The sequence below is a fragment of the Oryctolagus cuniculus genome, chromosome 9 (assembly GCF_051225735.1).
Source record: "Oryctolagus cuniculus isolate XC-2025 breed Fujian yellow rabbit chromosome 9, ASM5122573v1, whole genome shotgun sequence".
Lineage (NCBI taxonomy): Eukaryota > Metazoa > Chordata > Mammalia > Lagomorpha > Leporidae > Oryctolagus > Oryctolagus cuniculus.
The window spans coordinates 80,563,394-80,578,312 of NC_142875.1; the positions used below are offsets into that span (position 1 = coordinate 80,563,394).

General features: G+C 38.3%; 1 protein-coding gene across 12 annotated transcripts in view; it reads left to right on the forward strand.

Moving 5' to 3' along the window:
* Positions 1-14,919, forward strand: part of STARD13 (StAR related lipid transfer domain containing 13) — a 585,508-nt gene that overhangs the window by 128,957 nt on the left and 441,632 nt on the right. Inside the window, exon 1 of one of the 12 annotated variants that reach the window (XM_089304233.1) lies at positions 12,232-14,638. The exons of 9 other annotated variants lie outside the window; for them this stretch is intronic. The gene's annotated coding sequence lies outside the window, so the exon portion shown is untranslated. Of the gene's footprint in view, positions 1-12,231; positions 14,639-14,695; positions 14,884-14,919 lie in introns of those variants that run through there. 2 more of the 12 variants (XM_070049027.2, XM_070049028.2) reach the window with 2 other exon arrangements.

Here is a 14,919-nt window from a genome sequence, read left to right on the forward strand (position 1 = left end):
CTACTTCAGATTAATATTAACTAAAAGTCAGTAAAATATATAAATTTTGCTCCACTACAGCTCTCCATTCCTTTATTATTGTCATATATTACATCTTTATGTGTATAAACCCAATAAGTTTTATAATCATTGTTGTGTACAATCATCTCTCTAAAAGTTTATTTATTTGATTTTATTTTAAAAAATGACAGAGAGAGTGAATCTCCCATTCCCTGGTTCACTCCCCAAAATCCCAACAGTCAGGACTGTGTCAGGCCAAAGCCCGGAGCCAGGAACTCCATCTTGGTCTCCCACATGTGTGTGGGAGACCCAAGTTGAGCCATCAACTGCTGTCTCCCAGGCATATTAGCAGGAAGCTGAACAAGAAGCAGAGGCAGAACTCAATCCCAGACACTCCAATATGGGATGTGGGTATCCCAAGAGGTATCTTAATCTGACACGCCATAATTTCCATCCCCAATTATATTTTAAAACACTTAAGAAAACAAAAGGCAAAAGTATTCATATAGCCTTTTATGTTTACTCATGTAATTACCTTCTCCAATGTTCTTTATTTCTTCACATTGATTCAAGTAACTGGCTTTTCTCACTTTTCTGCCTGAACATTTTCATCAGTATTTCTTTTATAGCAGATCTACTAATAACTATTTGTCTTAGTCCTCATTTATCTGAGAATATCTGTATTCTACCTTCATATTTCAGAGCACTTTTGCTACATAAAGCATTGTTGGTGGACAGGGCTTTTGTTTTTGTTTTTTGTTTGGTTAGGTTTTGCATGTGTCACACTGTCTTCTGGTCTCTAGTATTTCTGATGAGAAGCCAGCACTTCATCTTCTTGTGGTTCCACTCTATGTGGTGAGTCATTTTTCTCTTGCTGCCTTCAAGATACTCTTTGCGATTTTCAACAGTTTGAGTATGATATATCTGTCTCATAAATATTTTTGAGTTAATACTCTTTAGACTTTATTGATCTTGGATATGCACATTAATGCCTTTCATCAAATTAAAGTTTTTGGTCATCATTTATTGACATTTTTCTTCTTTCTCTTGCTCCCCTCCTTCTTAGGTTCCCATTATTTGTATATGTGTATGCTTTTGTGTCCTACAGGTCTCTGAAACCATTATTTTGTTCTTTCTGCTCTGATTACACAACATCAAGAGAATTATTACCTATCGCTGGATATTCAAGTAATAAGGAATTGCATAGTAAAAGGTATAGATAACTTTAAAAATTCAGGACAAGAAGCATAAGGAGAAACCACTCTCATTAGGGATGTGATAGAGCACCCAAAAAAGATAAAAATTTTTCCCACTATCATTTAAAACTGGAGAATGAAGGAGGAACCAATTAATCTGATAATTTTTAAAATTTGTTTTTGGTGGAATTTCATTCAATTTTTAAGCAGTTTTAATTTTCCTAGAAATCATAGACCTCAGGATTTTCAAATTTTGGAATGATAAATTTTAAGTGTGCTTTACATGTTTTTATTATAGCTCCTCTATCATTTCTAACTTTTCTTATTGGGATTTTCCACATATACTACTTTTTAATATCTTCACTTTTCTCTATTTTCCAATATTTTTACTATTGCTGCTTTTATCTTTTTTTTTTTTTTTTTTTTTTTTTTTTTTACAGGCAGAGTGGACAGTGAGAGAGACAGAGAGAAAGGTCTTCCTTTGCTGTTGGTTCACCCTCCAATGGCTGCCACGGCCAGCACACTGCGGCCGGCACACTGTGCCTATCCGAAGACAGGAGCCAGGTGCTTCTCCTGGTCTCCCACGCGGGTGCAGGGCCCAAGCACCTGGGCCATCCTCCACTGCACTCCCGGGCCATAGCAGAGAGCTGGCCTGGAAGAGGGGCAACCAGGACAGAATCCGGCGCCCCGACTGGGACTAGAACCCGGTGTGCCGGCGCCGCAAAGCGGAGGATTAACCTATTGAACCACAGCGCCAGCCATTTTGCTGTCTTCCTTTAAATGGTTAATCTGTCATGTCCATAGTTCGTAAAATCTAGCTATGAATTTACTTTTAGTAAAATTACATAATCCCATGAAAACATTAACTCCACGAAGGTTGTGTTGCTATTTTGTATTCACTAATGTCTTCAAATATCTAGCACAGTGCCTTCTTTGAATATTATTGCTTGATACTCTTGTATTTTTAGGAATTTATTTCTGTATTTGCTTCCATTTTGGCACTATTGTTATTCAAAGTATTTTAATTCAAAGAAATGCAGTTACAGAAGCAGAAGCAGAACCAGAGAGAGAGATCTTTCATCTGCTGGTTCATTCTCCAAATGGCCACAGTGGCCCAGGCTGGTTCTTATGTGTGGATGGCAAGGGCACAAGCACTTGTGCCATCTGCTGCCTTCCCAGATGCCATATCAGGATGCTGGATTGGAAGTAGAGCAGCCAAGACTTGAACCTGCACTCACATGTGAAGCTGAAGTCACCGGCGGCAGCTTAAACCTCTGCACCACAACTCTAGCTTCTAGTTAGTGGTTCTTAGACTTTTATATACATCAGCTTTACATGGAAAACCCACTGAAATACTGATTTCTAAGTTTAAAATATCATGTTCTATCTTTAGGGTTTAACACATTTGAATCAGGAAGCATCTAGAATTTCTATTTCTAAGAAATTCCCAGGTGATGTTGAAGGCCACACTGGGATCCCCAACATAAGATTCACTGGCTGGGGCTGACGCTGTGGCGTAGCAGGTAAAGCTGCCACCTGCAGTGCCGGCACCCCATATGGATGCTGGTTCGTATCCCAGCTGCTCCATTTCTGATCCAGCTCTCTGCTATGGCCTGGGAAAGCAGTAGAAAATGGCCCATGTCATTGGGCCCCTGCACCAACATGGGAGACCCAGAAGAAGCTCCTGGCTCCTGGCTTCAGATTGACGCAGCCAATTGGGAATGGAAAACACTTCTCTCTCCCTCTCTGCCTCTCCTTCTCTCTCTGTTTTAACTCTGACTTTCAAATAAATAAATAAATCTTAAAAAAAAAGATTCACTGGCTAAATTTATTTATCTTTGTAAAAGAATCTTAATTACTTTATTTGTGATTTAGAGAAATGATTGAGATATCTTAGTGACTGAGTAATAGTTAAAATTATGTGTTCCTATAGCTATACATTCTAACATCTTTTTTTAAAAATAATTATTTTATGTATTTGAAAGACAGAGTTGCCGGCGCCGCGGCTCACTAGGCTAATCCTCCGCCTTGCGGCGCCGGCACACTGGGTTCTAGTCCCGGTTGCCCTTCTTCCAGGCCAGCTCTCTGCTGTGGCCAGGGAGTGCAGTGGAGGATGGCCCAACTCCTTGGGCCCTGCACCCCATGGGAGACCAGGATAAGTACCTGGCTCCTGCCATCGGATCAGTGCGGTGCACCAGCCGAGGCGGCCATTGGAGGGTAAACCAACGGCAAAGGAAGACCTTTCTCTCTGTCTCTCTCTCACTGTCCACTCTGCCTGTAAAAAAAAAAAAAAGAGAGAGAGAGAGTTACAGAGAGGTAGAATCAGAGAGACTACCATTTTAAATGTTTATAAAATTCTAAGTGCCCTCAATTTATCTTTATGTAATTGAGAATAGATAGTTGAATGCTAAGATGTATATTAACCTTCAAAATTGTAGATCTCAGTTAGTTTTACTATATAACACAAAATGATATAATCTTTTTAAGTAGTCCAGAAATACTTTTTATAAGAAAAGGCATCACAAATTTATAGTTGGTTTAACTAGGCACTATATATAAGCACCATTAAGTGTCCCATGTATACATCTCTGATATTTTCTGAGAGTTTTTATTTTGTAAATTTTACCAGTGCTAACATTCAACTGTGCACTACTTTGTGATTGAGGCATCATATTTTCCACACTTTCAGGGAAATGACTTCAGTTCATTTTATGAAAGTTCTCTTGCCAATAATCTATGTACTGTTTCACTTTTAAAAACCAATGGGCCTCATACATGTCAGTCTTCTTCAATCAAAGGCAACATGTTAAGAATACCTGCCAAATTCTGTTGGAAGAACAAAGAGGAACTTGGGTTTTCTCATTGGTCATGCCCCATTCTCTTTTTTTCAATTCTGTTTTCATCTTCTAAAAAACTCATCTCCCACTACTGCCTCATTTATTTCTTTATAGTATATGCCTGTACTATAGTATTTTAAAATTATTCCATGATTCCCTGTGTTGCTTTCTACCTTAAGATCTGCTTAATCTGATATTATTATTGATACTGATGCTTTCCTTTTTTTGGTATAAGTATGCTAATAGCTTCATTTGAAAATTTTCAATGTATCTTTTATAATTAGTAAGCCATTGTATTCTATTTCATTCCACAGGTCTTAGGGACTAGTGAGAAAATTTAAGTGATTTACAATTTATTTGTTATGCAAATTATTTCATTGCATAGAAATAAGAAATTACAGGTGTAATAAAAGGAAAAAATAAGTTAGCCATAATTCAGTATCCATACACAATAATCATTACCATATGAGATGTATTTCCACACAGTTTTAAATGAGAATACCTAATAGAAAATTTTATAGAATAGATATTACTTGTATTTCCGAATCAATGTACTTATTCATCATCATTTTTAAGAGTTGCTTAATACTCGTTCAAAGATGAAAGTTTAATTACCAATACCCTATCTGTACATTTGTTCCTAATTTTCTATCACAAATACAAATTCTCATTCCCACGTCTTTCTGTTCATCTGATTATTTCCTTGCTTGAGTTTCGTAGTATTGGCACTAATCAGTAAAAGTTCCTGAATATCTTTGTAGCTTGTGGTATATAACAATAAATCATATTTCATGTGAAAAATGCCACATACTTAGGATTGCCAGAGAAAATACAGGATGTCAGTTAAATTCAAATAAACTGTGAATGATTTTTTAATGTAAGTAGGCTCCAAATGTTGTATATTTCTTGCTTATCTGAAATTCAAATTTAATTGTGCTTTATCTATTTTTATTTATTAAATATGGCAACATTATACCTGCTGCATCTTTGTCACAATGTAATAGTTTTCTCAGTCCTTGCCAGTTTGCAAAGTGAGAAATATAGAATATTTAGTATACTTCCTTTTCTTTGATTTATTTAGGTTCCTTTCTGAATTATATTGCTGTGTGTGTATGTGTATGTGTGTGTGTGTATTTATGGCTTGACATATTAAAGGCAACCATTTTCTCTAACTTACTGGCTCTGTAAATTTTTAACAAACATTTAAAAATTTTTGTGAAGTAAGAATTGTCAGTCATTTTTCCTTTAATATTTCTGGTTGCTTTACTTTGTTTTAAGCCTTTTTCCTTCCAGGTACTATATATTCATCTGCAGTGTCTTGTGATTTTTTTTTTTTTTACTTTGCTTTTCTGTACATGTATTACTTTAGTCTACCTACAATTTACTGTTGATGTATACTTAGTTTACTCTTTTAAGGTTCTTTTTTTAAAAGAGTATTCCTAAGGCCTTCTATATCCACAGCATCACAACAAATACTCTCTTTAGTATTTATAATTATTTATATGCATTATTGCAATTGTTTAAACTTTATTTCTTCACCAAGTATCACTTATCAACATGATAGTTTTATTTCCCAAAACACTTATTGAAAGAGAAAGCAAGAATGAAATAATAAAGACATTACAAGTAAAAGATGTTATTAGTAAAAAAAAAAAAGAGCTAGGACATCATAGTTACAAATGAATCTAAAGCAAAGGCAGATGTCATTAAATAAATTCAACTAATGACATTTAAAGTATATTTAAGTAGTAACAATCACTGTTTTTCTATAACTAGGATCCCTTCTTTCTAAAACTTTTTTGGATTCCCTCAGCCATCTTCTAAGATGCTTATGAATGTGGCTTTAGTTTGTTCTAAAAAAGAATTGCAAGAAGTAGTTTCCCTGGGAAACCAAGTGTTTTTTATTATTCAGTTAAATATTTAGCTTAGGAAAACTGAAGAAGAAAATGCCAGCATACTGTGAGATATTCTTTTTTTTAAGATTGTATTTATTTTTTTGAGAGCTAGAGTTACAGACAGTGAGAGAGAGAGAGAGAGAGAGAGAGGTCTTCCATCCAATGGTTCACTACCCAATTGGCCGCAATGGCTGTAGCTGCACTGATCTGAAGCCAGGAGCCAGGTGCTTTTTCCTAGTCTCCCATGTCGATACAGGGGCCCAAACACTTGGGCCATCTTCTACTGCTTTCCCAGGCCACAGCAGAGAGCTGGATTGGAAAGGAGCAGCTGGGACTACAACCAGCACCCATATGGGATGCCGGCGCTGCAGGCGGAGGATTAACCTACTGTGCCACGGCACCAGTCCCATACTGTGAGATATTCTTCAAACCCTTCCTAATGCTTTGTTAGATTCAGAAGAACATAATGCCAATACATAAATGACGATAGCAGAACACTGCTTTTTTCCCCCCGTATGTCTCAATTTCTTTCCTTGACTGACTTTGCTTCAGCTTCCTACACTTCTCACAAGGTTACATTAGCAAAGTATCTTTGTACACTTGCTCTTATTTTATCTCCTTCTATTCTCAGGACCCTGCTTTATGTAGTTTTAAAAGTTATCATGAAAAATTATATTTTTAGATAGCATCCTATATTTTCACACTTGTAGAAAAAATACATCATATGAATCTACACATACACAGTTTTGTATAATTGGAATTGTAGTTGGGGAGATATTATTGTACTTAAAGTACTTAACATAAATTTGCCAAAAGAAATTGAATTTCATTTGGTGTGGAAGCACATTTAAGAGTGTGGATGACACAATAGCCACATCCACTTAAAACACCAAGGTACTAAAGAGCTATATGCAGTTAGTTCAATACTGGTAATGACTAATGCTGATCCATACACAGCTTGAAAGAATGATAAACAGTATATAATTCTAGCTGAAAAAATCTTCTGGGAAATGGCTTATTTTTGTGGTAATATTTAAAAGCCATATAAAAATACTCTATTTGTTCTTTTTTCTAAAATATTATCATTGTTCTGTTCAAATTTGTATAGTAAACTTACATATTTTTAAATATTTTATGAATTAAAATTTTTTTCAGTATCACATGTATGGAGCTTAAAATGTCTATCTCCTTTCAAAAAATGAATGATCTCAGTGGCTGGTGTTGTGGTGTAATGAGTAAAGCCACTGCTTGCAATGCTGGCATACTGTATGGACACCTATCCATGTCCTGGGATACTGTATGGACACCTATCCATGTCCTGGCTACTTCATTTTTTTTTTTTTTTTTGACAGGCACAGTGGACAGTGAGAGAGAGACAGAGAGAAAGGTCTTCCTTTTTCCGTTGGTTCACCCTCCAATGGCTGCTGCAGCTGGTGCACCACGCTGATCCAAAGCCAGGAGCCAGGTACTTCTCCTGGTCTCCCATGCGGGTGCAGGGCCCAAGCACTTGGGCCATCCTCCACTGCCTTCCCGGGCCACAGCAAAGAGCTGGACTGGAAGAGGGGCAACCGGGACAGAATCTGGCGCCCCGACCGGGACTAGAACCCGGTGTGCCAGCGCCGCAGGCGGAGGATTAGCCTATTGAGCCGCAGCGCCGGCTGCTACTTCACTTTTGATCCAGTTCCCTAATGGCCTGGGAAAAGCAGGAGGTGGCCCAAGTGCTTGGTCTCCTGCACCCCACAAGGGAGACAAGGAAGAAATTCCTGACACTTGGCTTTGGCCTGGCCCAGTCCTGGCTGTTGTGGCCATCAACAGATGGAAAATCAATGTCTCTCTCTCTCTCCTCTCTCTCTCTCCTTCTCTCTTTCCCTTTCTCTCCTTCCCTCCCACTCTCTCTAACTTTGACTTTCAAATAAATAAATCTTTAAAATAATAATAATAAAGCAAGAACAATCCTCATTAGTATGCCAAATTTGAAAAAGTGAATTATATCAATACTGGAACACAGGAAATCAATCAATCTTCTATTGACCATGTGTAAGAAATGTTATAATTCTGGCAACACAATAATAAACTTGGTTCACCATAAGGAAGTGTTACATTAAATTAGTATAGTAAAATAATTAACTTATTTTGAAAGAATTACATAGAAGTAATGATAGTTTGAAGGAGATTTTAAAATGTAACAACCTGAGGCAGGACTTGGTTAAGACCCCACTTGGGACACCTACATCCCATTTTGGAGTATCTGGATTTGAGTCACAGCTCTGCTCCTGATTCTAACTTTCTGTTAATGCACAGCCTGGGAAGCAACAAATGATGCCTCAACTACCTGGGTCCCTGAAACCCATAAGACAGCTAGATTGAGTTCCTAGCTTTGGCTTTGGCCTGGACTAGCCCAGGTTGTTGTGGGCATTTGGGAAATGAAATCAGTAGATGGAGATCTCTGTCTGTCTGTCTCACTACCTTTCAGATAAATACTTTTTTTAAGCCAAAAGATTAGAAAGTCTGTCGATTGTTAGCTCAAATACTAATATAAAGCAGGGTGAAAGCTAAAAAGATACCACTGGCAGTGATCGATGAGATGATATATTTACCAACGTACAAAGAATTGAAAAATTGGTCAAATACTGAGTCCAAATATAAACAGGTATTATTTGGCTAAAATTAAAAATATTAGCAAGCCCACTGACTGTAGTAAACATAATACTGTTTTTAAAAAAGTTATCTAGGAACTAGGTATTGTGGCACAGCAGGTTAAGCTACCATTTGTGACCTAGCCTTTCAAAGCACCTGTTGGAGTCCAAGCTGCTCCACTTCTCATACAGCTCCCTGTTAATGTGCCAGGGAAGGCAGCAGATGACGGCCCAAACACTTGGGCCCTTCCCACTCACATAAGAGACCTGCAGGGACTTCCATGCTCCTGGCTTTGGCCTGGCCCAGCCCCGGCTGTTGTGGTCATTTGGTGAGTAAATTAGTGAGCAGAAGATCAGTCTCTCACCTCCTCTTTTTCTCTCTTCCAGTCAAATAAATAAACTTTTAAAAAATGTATCAATCTTTGTTAGGACACCTGTAACAGCTATGTCAACCTATTTCTTATTTCTACTTAGAGAATTTCTTCTTTTCACATTCATTCATTAAATATTCATTTACATGCCTATTCTTAGAAAATAAGATCAAAAAACCATAAAATAGGACTCCAAAGTAATTAATAATAGAAATTAGTTTAGAAAGCAAATCTGACACTGGAGTCCTACTCTAATTACTATGTCAAACTCCTCAATCCTTGGTGGAAAGTAAACTACAGGGGCAGGTGGCCGTTGTAATGGTTCAGATGCTATAGTGCCTGAGCTCCAGTCCCAGTTCCACTCCTGATTCCAGTCTTCTACTAATGTGCACCTTGGGAGGCAGAAGGTGATGTCTCAAGTCGTTAGGTCCTCACTGTCCATATGGGAGACCTGGATTGAGTTCTCAGTAGCTGGTTTTGGCCTGGCTCAGCCCTTGCTGTTGTAGCCATTTGGGGAGTAAACCAGCAGTTGGGAGATCTAAATATGTCTCTCTGCCTTTCAGATGAGTAAATAAAAATTTTCATAAAACATATTAAACTACAATATAATTTTATATGATTACTGGTAATTAGCCAGGATAAATGACTAACATGCATGCAGTTAAGAATTATAAGTAAAATGTTATAAATTACTCATCATTTTTGGTCAACAAATTGTTATTTAATAATGTTTCTAAAAATACAATAAGTAGAATTACTAATGGAGAGTTTCGCTTTACAATACACCTTCCTCCTTCACTGGTAAATTTATTACAAGGTGAGTCTAAAATGAAACACAAAATATGCAATTTTCTTTCCTTAGTCTAAATAACTAATGAGTTATTAGTATTCAAATACATGGTACTGTTTCTTACAGAAATACCAAAGTTTTATAAAAATTCTCAACTTTTTTTAATGAAAGTTCATTCATGTTAGAGGGAAAAGAATAAAGACTTAAGTCTATGGGGACGGTGCTGTGGAGTAGCAGGTAAAGCTTCCACCTGCAGCACCAGCATCCCATATGGGTGTCAGTTTGATCCTGGATGTTCCACTTCAAATTCAGCTCTCTGCTATGGCCTGTGAAAGCAGTGGAAGTTGGCCCAAGTGCTTGGGCCCCTGCACTCGCATGGGAGACCCAAAAGAAGATCCTGGCTCTTGTCTTCAGATTGGCGCAGCTCCAGCCGTTGCTGCCATTTGGGGAGTGAAACAGCAGATAGAAGACCTCTCTCTCTCTCTCTCTCTCTCTCTCTCTCTCTTCTCTCTCTCTCTCTGCCTCTACCTCTCTGTAAATTCTGCCTTTCAATCAAATAAATAAATCTGCCTTTCAAATAAATTTTTTAAAAATGACCTTTTTTTATATATCAAAATGCTCTGTACATTTTTAAATGGCAAGATGTGTGTGAGTGTGTGGTGGAGTTGTGGGTAGAAGATTCAGTAAAAATAAGGGAACCTGAAGAAATACAAAAGACTGAAAAATATCTTCCATCTTCCTTGGGTTAAAATTTAAATGTTTGTTGAAACCACTTTGCCCTTAATTCTTGTCACGTGCTGATTTTTCCTTGTTGATTTTTTTTAACTTTAAAATTTTTTTAAACTAGCACATAAAAATTGACATACTTGTGATATTTTGATAATACTTATTGTATAATGTGCAATGGGGTAAACATATCTATTTCCTCAAACACTCAACATTTCTTTATGGTGGAAACATTCAAAATTCTTTTAAGAGAAAAATATAATACATTATCATTACCTATAATCACTACTGTGCAATAGTTCATCAGGATTTATTCCTATCTAACTATATCTTAGTACCTGTTAAATGAACTTTGCCATCCCCCCTCCCACATCTTAAGTTCCCCAGAATTTGGTAAACACCATTATGCTCTTAACATCCATGATATCAATTGTTTGCTATTCCACATGATATTGATACTTGTTTTTTTATGCCTGAATGATTTAACTTACATAATGACCACCAGTTCCATCCATGTTGTGAGAAATGACAAGATTTCATCCTTGTTTATGACTAAGTAGTATTTCATTGTGCATATGTACTACATTTTCTTTATCCATTCATCAGTTGACAGACACTTAGGTTGTTTTAGTTTCTTGGTTATTGTTTTCATCTTTTGGCTATAGTATGGCAATAAACATAGGAGTGCACATGTGTCTTTACATAGTGATTTCATTTCTATTGGATATCTACCAGTATCAAGATTGTTGAATCATATGGTAATTATACAATATACTAATTTACATTCTCCCAACAGTTGGCAATGATTCCCTTTCCCCCACATTCTAGCCAACACTATCTTTCGCCTTTTTGATAACAGTGAATCTAACTGGAGTAAGGTGATGATCTCACTGTGGCTTTGACTTGCACTTCTCTGATGATTAGTGATATTGAGCATTTTTTAATGTATCTGTTGGCCATGTGTAAGTCTTCATTTGAGAAACGTCTATAGACCATTTTTTTAACTGAACTTTTTTTTTGGCTGTTATTTTTTTATATATCCTGGTTATTTATCCTTTGTCAGAGGTATAACTTGCAAATACTTTCACCCATTCTGAATGTTGTCTCTTCACTCTGTTGATTGTTTTTTATGCTGTGTAGAAGATTCTTTGTTGAAACATAATTTGTCTATTTGTGCTTTTGTTTCTTCTGTTTTGGGGCCTGATCCAAAAAATTCTTGCTATTCTAATGTCCTGAAGTTTTCCTTGTCTGCTTCTAGCAGTTTCAACATTTAAGTCTTTAATCCATTTTGAGTTGATTTTTCATGAGAGAGGCATCTAGTTTCATTCTTCTGAGGAGTATATCCAATTTTGCCAGAGCCGTTAATTAAGAACACTACCCTTTTTCAAATGCATGTTCTTATACCCTTTGGGAAAGATCAATTGGCTATAGCCATGTAGGCTTACTTGCAGCACTCTATTTTGTTCCAATAGTCTACCAGTTTGCTTTTATGCAAATACCAGTTTTTAATTTCTGTAACTTTAAAATGTTACAAAAAACATTTTAAAGTCAGGTAGTGCAATTCCTCTTGTTTTGTTCTTTTGCTCATGCAAATGTTTTACCTGTTCAAGTTCTCTTGTGGTTTTATACAAATTCTACTAGTATTTTTTCTTAGTTCTGAGAAAAATTTCAGATATTTTGATAGAGATTGCATTGAATCTGTAAATCACTTTGGGTAGTATTCATGCTCTAACAATATGAATTCTTCTAATCCATGAACATGATTCTTTCCATTCCTTTGTCTTTTTTTTTTCATTAATTTCTTAGAAACTTTATTGTAGAAATCTTACCTCATTGGTTAAATCTATTCCTAGGTTGGTTTTATCCTCCTATTGAAATAGTATTACTTTCTTGATTTCTTTTCCAGATAATTTGCTATTAGTATATAACAATGAGACTTCTTAAAAATTTTTTTATTTGAAAGTCAGAGTGAGAGAGGAGAGACCTATCTTCTATCTGCTGTTTCATACCCCAAATGACTGCAAAAGCCAGGGCTGGGACAGACTAAAGCCAGGAGCCTGGACTTTCTTTCGGGTTTTCCACATGGGTACAGGGGCCCAAGCAGTGGGACCATCCTCTACTGCTCTCCAAGGAGCAATAGAAGGAGTTGGATTGGTAGTATAGCAGCTGGGTCTATAACCAACACCCAAATGGGATACTAGCACTGTAAGCAGAGGTCCAACCTGCAATGCCACAACACGACCCTAACACTTATATTTTCATGTTGACTTCGTGTCTGCCAATTGTGATAAATTTGTACACTAGTTCTGATTAATTTGATTGAGTCTTTGAGGTTTTCTATATAATTAGACCATATTATCTGCCAACATAATTTCACTTCTTTCCCATTTAGAGAGATGCCCTTTCATTCTCTTGCTAATTGTTCTGCCTAGTACTTTCAGTAATATATATTTTAAAAATGATGAAAGTGGGCATCCTTGTTGTTCTTCCAGATTGTACTGGGAAAAGGCCTGCAGCTTTTCCCTCATGCAGGATGACATTGACTGTTGACTTTATTTATGGTCTACATTGTGTAGAGGTACATCCCTTCTAAGTTGTTCAGAATTTTTATCAAGAAGCAATGTTGGATTCTATCAAATGCATTTTCTGCTTCTATTGGATTATTTTCTGATTTTTAACAACTAATATGATAAACAGAAATTACTTACCAATTGAAGTATTTAGTTTATCTAGTACCACAGCACCCTCTACCACATGATCTTACACAGAATACATTGCTATGAACTACCTGGCTTTATTTTGTCAATTTTCATGTATCTAGGCTCTTTCTCATTCTGAATTATATCACTTTCCAGTCATAGGATAAAAATTTCTACTAATTTGTCCAGTTTTAGCATCACAAGTAGTTTTTTCTTACCTGCAAAGAACACTGTTGACAACGCAATCCTAAACTCTACAAACTTCCACTGTGGTCCTAGCATCAACAGCATCAGTAGCATCTGAGAACTTAGAGCTCTAATTTTCTTGCTCCACCTCCAGGCCTTCTTTCCCAGTTACAAATTCTGACACTGAGGCCTAGCAATCTGTATTTTAATAAACCTTTTGGGGAATTATGATGCATGCTTGAGAATCATCCTAGAGAAGAACTGCTTGAATGTCATTCAATTTCACTGACCCAGTACATGATACTCAAAACGCCATCCCAATTAAACATTACAAAGAATCATTATCAGGTATGCAAGCTTCCTGGAAAATCTAGGTTTCCAAGTATAAATTTGACATTAAGGGGGATATCTATGTCGGTTTTGCTGACTTTGGTAGGATTAGTTCCTTTCACCAGTTATGTAAAATAAATACGCCAAACAAATCTAGATTCATTCTGAGGCTACTTAATCCAAATTTCCTTGGCCCTTTTTAAGGCAAATTATCCCCCAAGTTCTCTGTCTAAACGTCTCTAACGTGTGCACCGCACGTTCCATCACCGCCACTTTAACAACACAGGTGAAAGGAATCCAAAGCTTTTTGCAGCAGAACCAACTTAATCACAAAGAATGAGCCATCCTCACTAGCAGAAACAACGAACTCCAGCTCCCACAGACAGGAATTGCTGCAGGAACGCGTCAGAGTGGCCTAGGACCGAGCCGTCGGGAAGCAAACAGCAAAACAGAACCATTAGGGCCGGGGCTTAAGCTAAACGAGCACAACCTCCCCTGCTTTGGGAGTGCCTCTCGCTCCTAACACAAGAAGCTTCCGCTTCGGAGTCCGACAAAGTCCAGCGCGGGAACTCGGCGGGGCGGAGACTCAAGCCCCTCCCGCCTCGAAGGCGGAGAAAAGAAAGCCGGGGCCGCGGTTTCTCTGGAAGGTTCCGAGAGAAGGGCGCGCGCGCCTTCGGCGAGCCGTGCGAGACTCGGCACCAGATGGCGCTGCCGCACCGAGAGCCAGAGTCGGCGCCGCTGGGAAGACGGGAAGAGGCGTCACCGGATCCTCGCCTTCGCGCCCGCTGCCGGAAATGCGCGCCGGCGCCAGGCTCTCGTTCCGGATATTAAGCTTTCTGCAGCGTTCCCGCGAGAGGGCGGGGCTCCAACCGGAACCGAACGGCGACCGCCGGGCCTCTGGGCGGAAGCCCCGGGCGGCGCCTGCGGGCTTTGACTTCCGGTGCGCGCGCTCATCCAGCACACTGGCTTCCGGTGCGCGCGCCTCGGCTTGGCGGGAGCGCGAGGGGGTGGGGCCTGGCCGTGCGCTTGCGCAATTTGGAGGCGTAGACGCCGTCGGCTTGTGCGTCTTTCACCATCTTTGCACGTTTGTGAGTCCGGCGAGACGGAAATGGTGGCGCAATAGGGTGGTGTTTTTCCCCCTCCCGCCCACCGGGTTTGGGTTTCTGGCTGTGAGTCAGGTTTCTGGAAATCTTTGTGGAAAGTTAATGGTTTATGAGGTAAAACTGGAGCTGTATTTTCCCCTTAGTTTTAAG